The 16,761-nt window shown below is 36.5% G+C and overlaps 1 long non-coding RNA gene across 2 annotated transcripts in view; it reads left to right on the top strand.

Moving 5' to 3' along the window:
- The window catches only part of LOC135687058 (uncharacterized), a 55,043-nt gene extending 42,393 nt beyond the window's left edge, over window positions 1–12,650 (top strand). For both annotated transcript variants that reach the window (XR_010516142.2, XR_010516140.2), the window contains one exon: window positions 12,173–12,650. This is a non-coding gene — a long non-coding RNA (uncharacterized LOC135687058). The remainder of the gene's footprint in view (window positions 1–12,172) is intronic.
- The last annotated feature ends 4,111 nt before the right edge of the window (window positions 12,651–16,761 follow it).

Here is a 16,761-nt window from a genome sequence, read left to right as displayed (position 1 = left end):
TAGCTAAAGATTTGTTGAAAAATGTTTTTGATCAATAAAGTAGCTAGCTCTCTCAAATAATAAGAACAAAACTTCAGTAAAAATTGCCTGCTTTCTTTCAAAACAGAGATGCTACTGATTTCTTTCTTTTACCTGGCCAACAAACCTTGACTTTGTCTGTGATTTCAAGCTAACTGACAATCCACTGAATATCAATAAATATATTACCATCGTGAAAAACCTAGCATCATGTACTTGGAATTTATTCTGCTCAGCGCTTCTAGCCAAAAGATTCTTTGAAATGAAAATTTTTACCCTTTAGAAAATATAAACTGTTCAAAAAGCTGCTGATAGACAGAATCTGAAAGAAAGTAGAGGCTCTTTTTCTCTTGAAGTGATTTGAGAATTCTCTCAATACGCCACATTCTATTTACTCTTTGTTTGACTGGTTACTAAACTGGTTTACCATATCAGTTTCTTATCATTTCTTGTGTTTATTGGATAAAGTGGACTCATAACTGACTTCTTTGCTCTATAGAATAGCATTATGTGTAAGCATGGACCATAGATGCGGGACCATAGAGGGTACTGAAAGGGCAAAGATCGCCAATAATTTTTAAAATGTACTTAAAACAATTCTATTATTAATCTTGCTCTCGGTTTAAGATTGCTCTCGGTTTAAGCAGCACCCCAGAATAAATTGTTTGCCTCATTTCGAAATATGCACCTTTTATGGATGAAATATTTTCCATAAATGAAAGCCCATATCACGTAAGAAACTCCCAATTCAAAACAGCGAAGCCACATTAAAAAATATGTAGATTTAATACCATATCATACAGCCAAATATGTAACTCAGTTCGAAATGACATAATTTACTCCCTAGCTTCACAAATATTCAACAAAAATATCCAAGAATTTTCATCGTTCAATTATACTGGTGATCTTTGCAAGGAATACACATGCAACATCGGTTGCATTTGATTTACATTATATTAAGCGTTGGTAATTTAAATTAGCTGGTTTTAATTACCTTGAGTATAGCTAGAGATTGTACAAATTTTACAAAAAAAATGAGAAAAAATGCTCCGCTGTCCCTGAGTGTAGTTGAAAACTGATGTCTATGCCCTTTTGATATTACCAAAGTGTCTTTGAAAAGAGTTTAGATTTGTTTGTACTAATGCTCAAAAATATGAACAAGGACATAGACATGGCACTCTTCTTTTGTAGAAGAAATGTGATGCACATTTGCTGTAGAAGGATTGCGTTGACAGCTTACTGAAAATGGTGGAGTTATGACAGCTCTGTATTTGATAAATAAGAGGGTAGTTTCTTAGACGAAATTCACCTAAGGACACTGCTGTTTCTTTTTGGTCTACTGCAAATCGTCAGAATTTGTAAAAGGATGCATATAAAACTTTTGATAGAGCTTTCTAGAGAAAACTTGGCACAGCTCCCTGTACCAAATCAATAGCAATTTGACCCCTTTTTATCATTTGATATCAGGAGACTATTCGAGTATACCCTATTTAAGAAGCTTTATGAGTTTAGAATGTTCATCAGTCTGATATTAAGATCTATGTGCATAAAGAGAGTTTCGTCTCCGGTATTGAAAATACTACAAAACATTTCTTGATAATAAGAAAAATTTCTACTATAGTGGTTACATAGCAGTTTACCATCTTTTTTTTTAACGATATTTTTGCTTGTCGTAGAACAAGGCTCCGACCAACTTTCTTTCTGGCAAAAAGTTGCGAACAAAGCTAAATGTATTAAAGCGACAAAAAATATTCAAAAATTTGCATTCAAATAACATTTGCCCTTCTCACTTCCTTGTTCACTTTTGTCTGCTTATCAGTGATGAAGCTATTTATAGTCACGGCGGGCAATTTTAGGCATTTTTTGCAAACTTTAGAATTTATACGCATTTTTTGCAAATAGAATTATAAAGAAATTTGATAGCCTTAAAGCTGAGGCAACAATGAAGGGCCTGACCCGTGAAAATCCTCCTATTTTCATCATTGAAATTTAGTGTGAATGAATCTTTTTGAAAATTCAGGAGTTCTAGATGCAACAATCCTCATGTTTTTTCATGTTTAATCAAATATTCTTAATTCAAACCTTTCCATAGTTTCGGGATGCTCGATTATCGTATGACATTATATTCGAAAATTTAGACTGAATTAAAGAAGAGCTGTAGGAGTGTCGAAGCCTTTCAGCATCTTTAATATAAAGCCTTTACACGTTCTTTTATAGGAACAACTCTTATAAGAAACATCGGGCTAAGATTTGCCAAAAATTCAAGATCAAGATAAGAAACAAGGCAGGGTGAAATACAACAAAACTCAAGAAACAATACCAGCAAAAATTAAGGAATAACGAAGGAAAAGATGGAAGCAATGAGCAAAATAGCATAAATTACTTTATCAAGCACAGGTTAAGTCCAAACACTACTATGCACAGGAAATTCCATTACAAATTGAAGGCTGAAATTTTGCGAAAAAAATAAGAACAACATACGGAACAAGGCAGGCTGAAATTCAACAAAACTCAAGAAATAAAATACCAGCAAAATCAAAATAGTATAAGAAACAAAATAAGAAATACGTGAGACTGAAATTTTGCGAAAAAATAAGAAACGCCAGGCTGAAACTAGGGCCAAGTTCTCTTCTTATGGTTGTAGTTTGCCAAACATGACCTAATGGCTGAATGCTTAGTTTGCTTTCCTTTGGTTGAGAGTACCTACAATGCCAAACTAGCTACACTGGTTGCATCTAAGCATCACTTCAGTCTAAACTTAATGCACCGCGGAGCGTTGAGAAAAGTTGGGGTCTAAAAATGTGCGAGGGGTAAAACCAAATAAAAAGAAGCTTTCCGGGTGGTTCATTTCTATTGTGCATTTTTAACCAAAACGTGGGGGCTTCTTCTCCGCGGTGCCTGAATTTTGAGGTCAAAAAAGGCTAATTGCTGGCCAAGTGATTTTCTGAGATCTGAGATTTGTCCCAGGATATTTCTTGCTTACCTTAATAGCAGTTGGCCACTATCGCTCCGAGTGGTGTCTTCGTAGTAAATCCTCTTCTTACTCACTAAAATTGCTTGCCTGATTTTTCATCTAGCGGTCCAAACTTCAAAAAGCATATTTTGCTTAATCGTTCAGATCTATAACACAATTTGTATTCCTATTGCAAGCCATAGAGAGTTTCAACAAATTGAGCTGAGTTTGGACGTTTCTGTCCACTTTGAGAAAGACCATGTATGCCAACAATATACCAAATTCAGAAAGTATGCAATGCACAACATTTTTATGCAAAGTACCTAAAAATGCCAAAAAAACCAATTTTACGCATAATACCCCTATTTGGCAGCCCTGTTTCCTTTACTGTTGATATGATTGCAATATTTTTGTCAAAGTAAATGAAAGCTTTAAACACAGGGTTGACCGTGTTTTATGGAGTCTGAAATGGGCTTATGGGTGTTTTCAACAAATTATTCTAGGGGCTTCTCCCAAAAGCCACTTAAACTTTTGGACCAAATATATTCACCTCTGAAGAGATTTCCTCTTATCCCTATTACGCAACATTTCAGGGTGTATAGATGTTCCCATAGAAACCAGTAATTGAATCTCTCTGGCTATTCGACAAATTTCACGCTATTCTTTCATATCTTTTGTGTCCTACAGTGCTGTATAGAAAAACCGCACCAAACATAATTTATCTCACCGACTATTATTGATATCAAGGCCAATCAGTCCACACCCACTGATATGATTGTCTCTAATAATCATGTGTAAATTTAATTGTTTGTCTGAGATTATAACATTGTAATCACCATGGAAACCGATAATAATTCTATAATATAGGATTTAATCTTAGCCTTATGAAGAATAGAAGCCGAGCTATAAATAGAACGCTGCTTTTTATAGAAGCCTTTTGAAAAATTAAGATATCGTTACCTCAAAAAATGGACTGATCTTTTCGCAAATTTCAGGTAGCAAGAGACTTTTGAAAAAAGTTAGTAGCGATATTCATTACTCTGTAACATTGACTATGGTGGCCCAAAGTTGGACGATAACCGTGAAAAGGTCGATGTCGCTGAGGTAGCTCATGGACGACGACGCTTAGTACGAAAATTTCGACTAGAGGTCATTATTTTTGGCCAGGGTTTGGGCTGAAAAGAAATGATCTTTCCTCCAGAAATTTAGTTTTCCCAACATGCAATCCATTATTGAATTTTTGTTGCGGTATCAATCTTTAGATAATGAATCTTTACGCAGATAGATTCATGTGTATGTTGATTGCAATATAGTTGCTTTTGTTATTGTGTGCAAGTCATTAAAATAATCAGCGAGTGCTCTTTGTTTCTTTGATTCCTTTATCTGTTTCCAATTTCATTTTTTCACATCCAGTTTGGTTTATTTATTTTGAAGCTCTTGGTCCAAATCCAAGATCGATAATGTAATTATACCCAAAGCATTGACAACAAAACACCCTTTCTCTTCAAATTCTCCGTTCTCTAATATGGAGCTTTAGGATAGCATTTAAGAAGTTTTCCGCAATTAAATTTTGTTTCATTGTCACATTGCCAAAAACCCCTTTAACAATAGTTGAGACAACTCCTTACTATTGCGACAAAAAATTTGAAGGACAGAACATGAACTGTTTCGTAAACAAACCAACATATCTTTTTCAGCTTTTGCTTTAATTGCTCTTTTTCTCCTTTTAATTCTGTTCGTTTTCACCTTTCTAACTTTAGGTAAGACAACAGGATTTTGTGCTCACAGTATTATCAGAGTTGCCAGAAGCATTTTTGTTTGAGAGGAGTTTGGGAGGAGCTAATCAAAGAGGGCACATTTTCAATGACTAAAATTCCAATGCTAGCATCACAAAAGAATGTCAAATAAAAATGAATTCATATCAAATCAGAACAGAAAAATGCTATAAGATGATACCATGAAAGGTAGCTGTAGCCAGATTTTATTGTTAGGATGGCTCAGTTGTTAGAGGCGCTGACAACAGACCCAAGGGTCCGTGGTTCGAGCCCCTGGTATGCCCGAAGTTTCACCCAGAGTGAGGAAAGTCGCCAGCTCTCTGTAATTCCAGGCATAGGAATCACGAGGTGTGGTCACATCGAGAGGAAGGACCAGGACACTGCTCGATAAGCATAAGCTTCAGTGTCCTAAAGTGTCCTAAAAACTACCTTCGGATGCTAGATAGAAACAAATACAAATACAAATACAAGTTAGTGATTGTAAAGAGACATTCACTGAATTACATTTCAGCTGAAAAAACATAATTATGCATGACATTAGCGGCAATAATCTGAAATTTTTCAGTATTTTGAATCGCAGCTTCAAATATTATTGAATTTAGTGAACTGGGTAAGAAAACTTTTCCATTTGTCTCTGCAATTCTCCCACCCCTGTACCCAGCATTGAAAAACGACAACTCCTTCAGCACACTGTCCAAGACGCGGAATAATTCATACCTTCTTCCAGAAATATCACAGCCATGCATAGCGGTACTAAAACTAGTAAGCTGAGCCTACTTGGCTACAAGCTAGATATACAAAAATATACAAAACATCAAGCAAAATCATTTTTGACTAGATTTCAAAGCATTTGGAGAAAAACAAAACAACCAGAAATGCCTTATGATTGCATGAAGCAATTTTCCAGCAATTTTCAGGTAAGAAATGGGATTTTCAACAAATGTGTGCAAGATTTTTCATAGAGTGATATGCCCTGGGCTTGTACAGACCTCACTATACACACTATGCGCTGAGGGGCAAATCACTCCAAAAAAATCTCGTACTCCTTTGGTGGAAATCCTATTGTTTTATCTGAAAATCCCCGTATGCTATTTGCAAGAGTGAATTTTCACTCCATGTGCGCTGCAGTCAACCGGTTAATAGAAACCTTAACCATGCACAAGATTAAGGCAAGAGGGACAGTGTTGGTGCTAAGGCCAAATAGTATAATTTTTTCCACTACCATAATCGATTATTTGTGAGGGGCTGGGTTGGTGGGTACAAAATAGAATATGGGCATCAACATGTTCCACCCATACAGCTGGGATTTTTTCAATCAAAGACTCTAAACATAGTCATAAGCAGGGCCCCCGACGAAGGGGGGGGGCCGGGGGGCCTTGGACCCCCACTTTTTTGCAAAACAATAAAGTTTTTTTCAAGATCTTTTGTTATGAGTGTTAAATTTTCCCTTGCCCCCCCCCCCCTTTTTCAACTTTTGTCGGAGCCCATGATAAGTTGACAAAATTATCCATGCAAGTGGGTATTAAATGGCCTCGTCATTATTAGAAAAGTTTGCCTCCACGAAAATCATGGCAATTATAAATGGGCTGGCTGTAAGACTTTGATTGTCTGCTTACTCTCTATGGCTGCAGAATCATTGAGAGTGTAGAATGGAAAATAGTTATCACAAAAATCAAATGACAATCAAATAATTGTTCACTTCAGCGTGTTTTTATATTAAGCATAAACTTTTTTCTAGCGTAACATTTTTTTTAATGATGGGCAAAATAGTCTCAATCTTATAAGAAACTGTTGATTTTGAAGTTTATTATTACTTCTGAAAAAGATTTTTCCGTTATCAATGACCGACAGCATAAAGGGAGAAACTTCTATTTTTTTTTGAATTTCTAATGGAAATTAACATAGCGAGAAGGGCCAAACTAGTCATAAATTATATAAAAGATTCTAAAATCTTTTGTTAGGAGTGAATATTTAAGGGCACTGCTTGCCCCCTTTGCCCCTCCTGAAAGAAGGCAGGAGGTGTAGCTGCCCCTGCAGCCTTTCCAGGGTAGGCACTCCTGACCGTAACCAATCGCAACTATATGGCAGAGTAATAATTGGAAAAATTCATTATTTCATTTACCTTATATTCATTAAGAGTGGCTGCTAATTTTGAAACATAAATATATAAACGCGTTTACTATAACAGGAAATAACAGGAAACAACAAGAAACGAATACAAACGAGAAGAAACGATAAGGAAACAACATGAAACGATTTGTGACTTTTCAGAAACGACTAGATCTCCAAAACGAGGCAAGCTTATCCATCCACGTGGGCATTGTCATCTTCGTTGCAGTGGCCTAAGTGTTCGGTCATGTCGTTCTCCACCGCAAAAGCTGTTATCTTAGATGAGGTTACGGAAACCCAGTGATAATGCTTACTTATGTTTCTACAACGCTAATTTTAGCAAAAGAAACATAAACTAAAAGAACAAACTCCAATATACTAGAGGAACAAGCTGTATAGGTTGACAATCTACTTATTGAACAATGTTTTGCCTCTAAAGCCTCTATAAAGTTCCAGTAAGTTCCTAAAGCAGTTGATTTCAGGGGGGGGAGGCTTGATTATTAGCCGAGAATTTAAATTGCTTTATTTCGACCTTCCCGGTAGTTGGTCCATGTTAATCCCAATGCCAGTGTGATTTGCTCTTACAATGCTGGCACTTCATATCAGGCTTTCATAGTTTATTTCCTCTTACAAAAATACCATATCAACATCTACTATAATAGCTATTAATGCAGGATTTCCACTAAATAAATAGAATTGTGCCGCAGTTAAAATTTTTCCAAGTCGTTTCTACTTGTTTCTACTTGTTTCCTAGTTGTTTCTACTTGTTTCTTCTTGTTTCCTAGTTGTTTCTACTTGTTTCTTCTTGTTTCCTTGTCGTTTCTACTCATTTCCCTTTATAGTAACCACGAATATATAAAACTGTTTAATACCAGAGTGTAGGATCGTCGAGGAGTGTCGTTAACATGAATTAGTTGTATAGGTTAAAGACAAAATTCTAAATACAGATTTCCCGAACGTCTTTATTTAGAGGATTCTGGCTCATTTTTTCTGTTCAGAAAGTAAGAAAGAATTCCACGGATCAAGAATGTGAAGATAATTTGTATGCTCTTCACTCTTCAAATATCTGTATTCTTGAGATTGTTTCTTTTATAGGCAAAAGTATATCATTGCCAAATACCCTAAGTTTTAATGACTGACTTTGATAAAGCTTAGTAACGCCAATGACAACACTATGAGTTAAGATACCCATTTACATATCCTTTAAATAACAAAAACCTGTCAAAAATTTAAAGCCGTAAAAGTTTCATATGAAAAAAAATGCTCAAGAGAACAATTTTAAGCTGAATGCTTTCTAAGAAAAAAGCAAAAAAGACTTACGTAAAGACTTTTCGGTCTGAGTATACCAAAGAAAGAGGAAATGAAAGCGAGAGGGTTATGATAAAATGACATTCGAGCTCAGGAAGATGACGAATTAATGGATGAATTTATTTTACAATTTGTACCAAAAGACTTAGAAATGTTTCACTTTTTCCAAGCTGCGTATGAAATTTTTTAGAACAATTAGATTTTAAACAATCTTTTGGTGGTACAAAACTTGTAAATGGCTTTGAAAAAAGCAAACATTTAGTAAACTAAAGATTTTCGTCTGACACTCTTCAGAGTTTAAAACGTCAGAACATAGATCGAAAACTCTACGCTAGGAAATATATATACCCAGTTGTGGATCGAAATAGGCCAATCAGAAACACGAGCACATGACTGTATAGGTTGACCAATCAGTGCCGCTTGCCTATTAGAATGTTACCAGTGGAGTCCTAAGGTGAAAACGAACTCCTTTTGTCTACACAGTAGCGGTTTTTTCGTGCTTTTGTAGATAGATTCTAAAACTGCTAGGTGGAACGACGATCGGGCTTTACCAATAATCCGAAACATGTCGCCATTATAGTTTTTTTGCACAATCTGGCTTTTCTAGTAAATGCTGCCCGATAGCAGAATCGCAGGTTTTAGTTAGACTTTAGGGATTTTTCGGGGACTTTTCTCGAAAACAAAGGGATTTTTGGAAAAGGTGTGCGAGATTCTCGTAGAGTGATGTGCCCTTTGCTCAAGACTTTGATTGTCTCTCAAGAAAGTAGGAGGTTAGGCTGCATAGACTACCCTGAATTAAGACATGAATTCTTATAAAGAAAACTATGTGATGGAAATGAAAAATGTATATGCTTTCAAAGTGATAAAAAAATGGGACGTATAACATTGCTGTCTCATTCTTGATGATGTCGAGCCAGGGAAAGGCCTTCTAAAGGGACAATGATAGCGAGAGAAAACTGTTTTGTCAGAAGGAAGACTCCACTAGTGTCTTATCGAGTATAGCCCGCCTTAACAGTCTCAGTGCTAAAATTGATTTCGTTCCTTTGCCTTTTCCACCTTTTGCAACTGAAGACATTTCTAAAATTGTTGCTTGTTTATCATAATGGCTTAGACTATCCTAAAGATGGGACCACTGGATAAATCCATAAAAATTCTTAGAATCAATGGTTTCTCAAGGAACACCTGAAAAAGACATGAAAGAAATAAGACCAGACTATGGTACGTGCGCTATATTGTGTAATGCCTGTGTAATTATTCTGAAAACTATGTCGGGCTGCAGATTTATTTTCAATGGAATATAATGCACTGCATGCAAATGGTATTACCAACCAAGGAGACAATCAATATATTGGATTGAACTTGTATTAGAACCCTACAGAGAAACGGTTGTAAAACAATAAAAATGTGCAGGCAAGAGAAATCTGGAAACAAAATTAATTAATCCTCAATGAGAAATCTGGAAACTTCGTTTAGAGTTATTCAAAAGATGAAGCGTCTAATCTGAATATATTTGCCGGTTGGAGATTCTCTGGCATTGAAAAATTAAGGACGAGGTAATTCCAAACCAACTTTTATTTGCTTTGGTATTTAAACCTTGCAAATAATTCAAAGGCATTATTCAAATAAAAAGTGGTGTGGTTATGTTATTATCCTGAAGGACGATAGCATAAATTTATCAGTAGAACTTTTACAAGCTATAAATACATTGTCTGGGTACTAGTACCCTAGGTACTAGAGCATCTGTGAAAGAAATCGAGGGGAAAATCACTGCTTAAAATCACGTACACTCTTAAGAATAATCACATTTTAATCACAAATTAATCACATTAAAATCAAATTAATCACAAAGTATAACATTAATCACAAAAGTTACTTAAAACAAATATTACAATCCTTGCCCACTTTTATCCGGATATGTTATTGAAAAATTCAATATTTAGAATTTCCTTTTCACAATTTTCCAATCTTTTCATGAACACGTTGGAAAATCTGCAAATACACACTCGAGAACAACAAGCTTTTATAAGTATCCTGCAATGGAGCAAAAATGAAGGCCTCGTTATGATGCCGGGGTCACTGAAACAACCATTGCCGTTTTGTTGCCCAAATGCCACTGAAGTTGATCAGACCGAAAACCACGCCTGATAGCAGCCATTTTTCACCCATTGCTACAGGGGCGGATCCAGACAGCTCCAGATTTCGCAGTTGCAACTGTTACATTTATGGGAAATGACTTATGTCAGATTTTTCTAATTTCCACAGATAAAGTTTGATAATCAAGTTCCATATCTCTGATTTCTTATTTCATTTTCAAACTTGTAATTTTTTATATCGGTGAAAGTTTCAGGAATGACGCTTTAATTTCCCAATAGCGACATCACTTGTGAGGGCAGAGAACAGAGCACATGCATTTATCTTAATGTCTTTCACCAGGTGTTCAACAAATGTTCACTGTTTTTTTCCATTCCAGGCTATTTGCATCCATGTTGCTAATGCTATTGTTCAGGAAAGATAGCTTTTTTAATGCATATTCAAATTCTTATGACAAAAGAATAGCAGCCCACAGAAGAGAGCACGTGTATTTGTTTTAATGTCTCATTCAAAGTGATCAACAACTTTTCACTGTTTTTCACTTCAGACTATTGCCACCAACCTATAATACTGATTTAATATTTTGCTTATGCTGCTGTTCAGAAAAGATATATCTGTTTTTAGTTGTTAATGTCATTGAACTTTTGCACCTTTTTCGTTTGCGAATCTGCAACGGTCAATTTTTCTTTTCTCGATCCACCCCTGTGCTGAACTGCTTATTTTTCTTTTTCAATATAGTTTGTTGCAAGATCGTGGACGACGTTTATTGAGCATGAAACTATTTAAGAGTACTTTTGAATCTATGATTCAGTTTCCAAAGAATTAAAAATTAATAAAAAAATCAATCACTTTTATCACTAAAATCAAATTAATCACACACAAAGTTGATTTAATCACAAATTAATCACTAGTGATTATTAATCTCGTACACCATTTTCAATTTTCATGATTTGCCCCTCGAAAGAAATAGTCGAGCAGTGATCGGACGTAGAAGGGGGTCTTTCTACCCACTTTCTTTAACCGACCCATTCTTTCACTGTGGCTCTTGCAACTGGCGAGGGGCAAATCACTCTAAGAAAATTTCGTACACCTTTCTTGAAAATTCTATTGTTTCATCTGAAAATCTCCAGAAATCCTTTTGTTTTAGACAAAATCTCATACGCTTTTTGCAAGAGTGAATCGCCCCTCGGCAACCGGGGTAGGGTGCTAGAGACCTAGGCTCCTATACAAAGCCAGGACAGTAACTACCAAGTGGGTAGGGGGCTCATCCACCCGAAATCTCTATAACTATGGATTTATAAATGATCGAGCCGACTGGTCCTCGCCATCATACCATGCCCCTGAATCCCATACATCTAATTAGGGCACTGATTGAAGTCCACTTTATATAAAAGTTCCCAAATTATTTGACTTTCCCTTCCTGTCGTGAAACATGTAACCGACTGCAATATCAAGCCATCATCTTAAAGACCAAAACGAGTTTACCCAGAGACTCATTATGTAAGTCTGTTTTGAGATTTAAGTCAAGTTTTCCAGCAACTTTGCAGTTTCAGTTTTTCCTAAAATAATTTGCTTACTACTTTTCGTTTATACTGCAGTTTGAGCTTACAATGTGCACTTGATTAACTGCAATACTAGAAAAGAACTTATGAAACGTTTATGGCTAAACTTTAAGCAGATAAAAACAGTGAGACAAGATTCGTACGCAGACCCTAAAGTTCAGAAGAATAACACAATCGCTAAATGAAGTTTTGGACAATTTTGTTAAATACTTTTCTTAAAGTATTTTATCTCCAAGGCAAGAGAAGAAAATTGAAGTTTTGATGCGGGCTGTTCTCTATAAAATTCATCACTATTTTGGCATCTCCATACTGTCCAATATAACTATCCATACTATTTAATACATTTTTTGTTATAGGAATAAACCTTGGAAAAAATCTGACCATATGTTGTTGGAAGTCAGCGTTTTTGGAAGATGGAACCAGGTAGCTACAGAGTGAGTATGATGCTCTTCAAAAACCTTAGGGAAATCTTTCATGGTATTGCCACAACTATATAGCATTTCCAGCCTCTTAGGACAATGCTTTAAACTCAAGAGAGCAAATATGCACGTTTAAAATATTACGGTGAAAGATTATCAGTACACGATGTATAAGAAGCTGAAAAGCCAGTCAAAATAAAAATGGAGAGACTGGTCTTGCTATAGTAAAAAAGCTCAATTGTTTGATTACACGTTCTCTAAACAAAATCCGTACGAGCTGCCCCCTCTCTTTCTCCAGGTAGCTTCTCCAGGTAGCTTCTCCACATAGGACATCTGTGTACTTTTATAACGCAATCTGGGAAAAGAAGTTGGCAAAAAAAACGACACTCCGGTAAGACTTTCCCGGTCACACTTGCCATTCTGAAACACTGGTGTGCTCTTTAAAAAAATCTCTTCCTAACAGACTTTTTACGAGGGAAGTTTCCACAAACAATAATTTCAGGTTGCTGTCCAGCCTGACGCTACTGCAAACGAGGGGCATCTCACTCTAGTAGATGGCAAACGAAAATTCAACGGAAACAAAAGGGTTTCCCAGGATATTCACATATTTTCACAAATGATTTTTACTAACGCTGTGCGAGATTTTCAAGGAGTGATTTGCCCCTTGCCTGCAAAGAATCAGTCTGCAAAATATTGCTCAAAGAATGTTATAAGAAAGCTTGTCCGGTCCTTCTAGCAAATGTCGAAACAAGTTTTCAGGGGTGAAACAAGTTTTTAGTGGTGAAACAGGTTTTTAAGGGTGGAACAAAACAGCATTTAAAGTGTTATTTGCTTTGTTAATGGAAGGGTCTGGAAATCGGCCTGTCTTCCTTTCCTTTGAGACTTGTAAAGGCGTCGTCTGTAGAAATCGTTTATTTGGTAATTGGGTAATGCCTTGTAGGTAATTTGATTTTTGGTTCGTACAGTTTTGATTTAGGTAATTTGGTTCGTTAGTCACATTTGTTATATTGCTGGTAAGATGCTTATTTTGGCGGTTGCTTGGTCAATAGGATAATCATTGCTACGGGGGCAGATAATTAAATTAATTCAGGCCAACTTAGAAGCACGAGTATGTGAATGCGATAAAGATCAAAGGCAATTTCCAGAGGCGCCGGAAGCTTCGTGATGGGGCGGGGGCAGGACCGGCAGAAAGGGCAAATTTGGTTATCAAAGTTTGCTGATGAAACAGATCTGGAATCGTCGTTTAACCAATGACTAAGCCTGGCCGAAAGTGAAGGCCCTGTCAAGGGGGACAGGGTCGGGGTTCGGAAAGCGTTGCCTCTAGGGAAAATTTGCGTTGCTGTGCCCTAAAGACTTTCGGCAATGAAGGAAACATCCATAAAATACTTTGAATCAAGACTACAGTAAAACTTCATTCTCGAAATTCCTTTCCCCCAACATCAATCATAAAGGGAGGCTGGACCTAATCCTACTTTACATAAAATTATTTTGTTCTGATGACCATCTACATTGCTTAATATAACTTTTGGATATAACTCCTCTGAACTTGCTGTTTGTTTCTTTTTCTGTTTAGAAGTTGGTACAATCTGCAGCTATATTCAAGCTAGATAAAGCCAACTAATTTTAATCACCAACGCTAAATATAATTCAAATCAAATATAACTGATGTTGCATACGTATTTCTTGCAAAGATGACAAGTATTGAATGATAACAATTCTGAGATTTTTTCTTTAATTTTTGTAAAGTTGGGAAGTACCTATTTCGTTTGGAACTGAGTTCTATACTTGGCTTGGCTCGATCTGTTTGACAAGTCGCTGGTAGCAATCTGAAATCTGTTCAGCATGATCATGAAAGTTTAAGAGATCTTATCAATCAAGGAAAAAATTGTTGATGGTCAAATTACCTTCGAATAGATTTTCAGCTCTCATCGAAATGGAAAATATTGACTTTTGTCACCCCGTACCGCCCCCATTCCGCCCCCATTCCACCCCTGTTCCGCCCCCGCACCACTAGGGCTCCTGCTGCCCCCGCTGCCCCCGTGGCTCCGGCGCCCTTGGCAGTTTCTATCATTGGCAAAAAGCTTCCCTATATTGTGATCATTATATACATATAACCGATATATCGTTGATGGATATAACCACTTTAACGTAGTAAGGACCCCTCCAGATCAGCATTGTCCTCCTCCTAGTTGAAACCATTAGTATCTGGGGTAGCATGTTAAGAACCTTCATTAACGATATCCCGTTTAGACAAAAGGTGGGTAGCAGGAGGGTCAAAAGAAATCGTTTTGGCTAACCATTCTATTACTGTCAGAAAAAGATATTGGCCAATTGAGAACAGCATGTTGACAGCTTAAAATTGCTCTTCGTGTCACTGTCAAGTAAATAGTACTATTAAAATTTTAAAGTTACATACACACAAGATGTATATGTCTGCATGCAAGCTCCTATACGTTCTCTCTAATTTTTAACAGCGTAAACGAACATAGACTCTTTAGTCAAGAAGCTGCAGTTATTATTACATGTCCCTTTCACGACAATCGTACATATAAACAAGGTTACAGACAGTGGCGGGGCATCGGAGGAGGGGGGGGGGGTTGGGGACTAATCCCCCAACCTTTTCAACGAAATTGTTCTTGCGATTCATGCAAATCTGGTGAGAAAATTTCGAAGGAGAGTGTTGTACGTTATCTAAATCGTTTGGTGTGCAGGTATTCAGACTTACTGGACACTGAAAATTAGGAATACCATCAATTTTATGTTACAGCACATGTTACCATTTTCTATGAGCATTTAGATTTAAATGTAGCGTTTCATTGTTGATTTTTCATATTATTGCTATTTCAAATTATCGAAAATAATGTTTATTGCGAACGGTAAATCAAAGTGCATTATTTGGAGAAAGCGGGTTGTTTTCTATGAGAGATAATGCGTCCGTGGGAAGGGGTCTTGGGCGAAAAACTATTTCTGGGTGCGTCGTTCCAAGCCCCACGTCTTTTGTCACCCCCATATATCTAAGGCTGCGTTGCCACTGGTTACAGACGGTATATACGAAAAAGAAAAATTTTCTCAGAACTTTACCCCTCCCCCCCCCCCAACATTTTTTCAGATTTAGAAAAATGGAAAAGTCATAAGATAAAGATTACATTGTTGACGTAAAAACTTGCTGACCCAACAAATTTGCTCTACTTTTTTTGTAAAGCACTGCCCAAGATATGGTGCCTGTCTTATTTGTCGCCATGTTTTCTACCCTCTATTCTTCTTTAGCACTCGGGTAGTATCTCTGCATATTCTTTGATGGGTATTTAAAAATAAACTAAAACAATATCGTTCAATTTCAACGGAATACTTTTTCCTTAAAATTAGCCAATAGAAAAACCACCTTGACAATAGTTGAATGGCCTAACAACATCCCAGGTAGACTATTCCAGGGTTTCTAAATGTGAGTCGTGACCATTCTTGATATTGCATTGAAACATGCCTTTAATAAACAGTGAAGTTGCTCAAAAGCCAATACATCAAGTTCTGCGTGATTTGCGATAGCGATTCAATGTTTGAAAGTTAGATAGGAATTAGTTAAGGTTACGGTAAACGATTTTGACACAATATTTGGCTTTCTCTCCCTAAAAGCAAAACTATTAACGGAATCAGATAAAACTAAACACCATTCGATGCACAAGAATGTGGCGATTTCAACCAAATCAAAATAATTGGCAAAGATTGTAAAATGATATTTTTCAGGCAAATTTATTGCTTAATTGAGTGTACCACCTTTAAAAGCTATTTTGTACCCTTGCGTTTGAGATAACAAAATCTGACTTATATCAGCAGAAAGATGTCTCGGATCTTCCAAATTCCTCCTCCCCTTGAAACTATAGAGTACCGAAGTGATGACGTCATAAAAATATTTTTAGAATTTTTGAAATTTGATCCCATAAACTGAGACAGCAACATTAAATACTTCCAAATATGCAAAATCAGTTCAATGTGATACAAATTGGCTAAGATATGGCCATATGAGCACAGGCTCTGGTCCCATCAAACCTCTGTAATTTGGTCTTGGTTGTAACTTTATGAATCAGGCCAGAATAACAGAAATCCATTAGCAAACTTCAAATCTTCTATTGGCCATCTCGCCCGATTTTGAACATATCTAGCTGGTTTTGCACAGTGAGAGGTATTTTATGCAGTTCTTTCACATTATGTGGTCAAAATTGAGAAATTCTAGAAATATATTTTTGATGACGTCACACTTCGGTACTCTATACCCTATGGCAAACAATTTTTCTTCTCTCTCATAGCTGTATTTGGCTATAAAAGACGGACCAGAGCAAAAACAAAAATTTTGAGACATACTTTGCTTACCCGACATCTGTTTTGTGCAAAGTTTTGTGCCATTGGTTGGTTCCTTGGGTACAAAATAGCTTTTTCGTGCCTGCATGTAGAGGAATTGTAAGTCCGGCGAAAACAGAATTTTTTACTGATCGCAATTGCAAGGTACACTCGTAAACCACAGTGTAATCCGG

This window comes from Rhopilema esculentum, chromosome 20 (genome assembly GCF_057945365.1).
Source record: "Rhopilema esculentum isolate cy_ngs chromosome 20, ASM5794536v1, whole genome shotgun sequence".
NCBI classification, from domain to species: domain Eukaryota; kingdom Metazoa; phylum Cnidaria; class Scyphozoa; order Rhizostomeae; family Rhizostomatidae; genus Rhopilema; species Rhopilema esculentum.
Note: the sequence above shows the minus strand (reverse complement) of the source record. Positions and strands in the feature narration are given on the sequence as shown.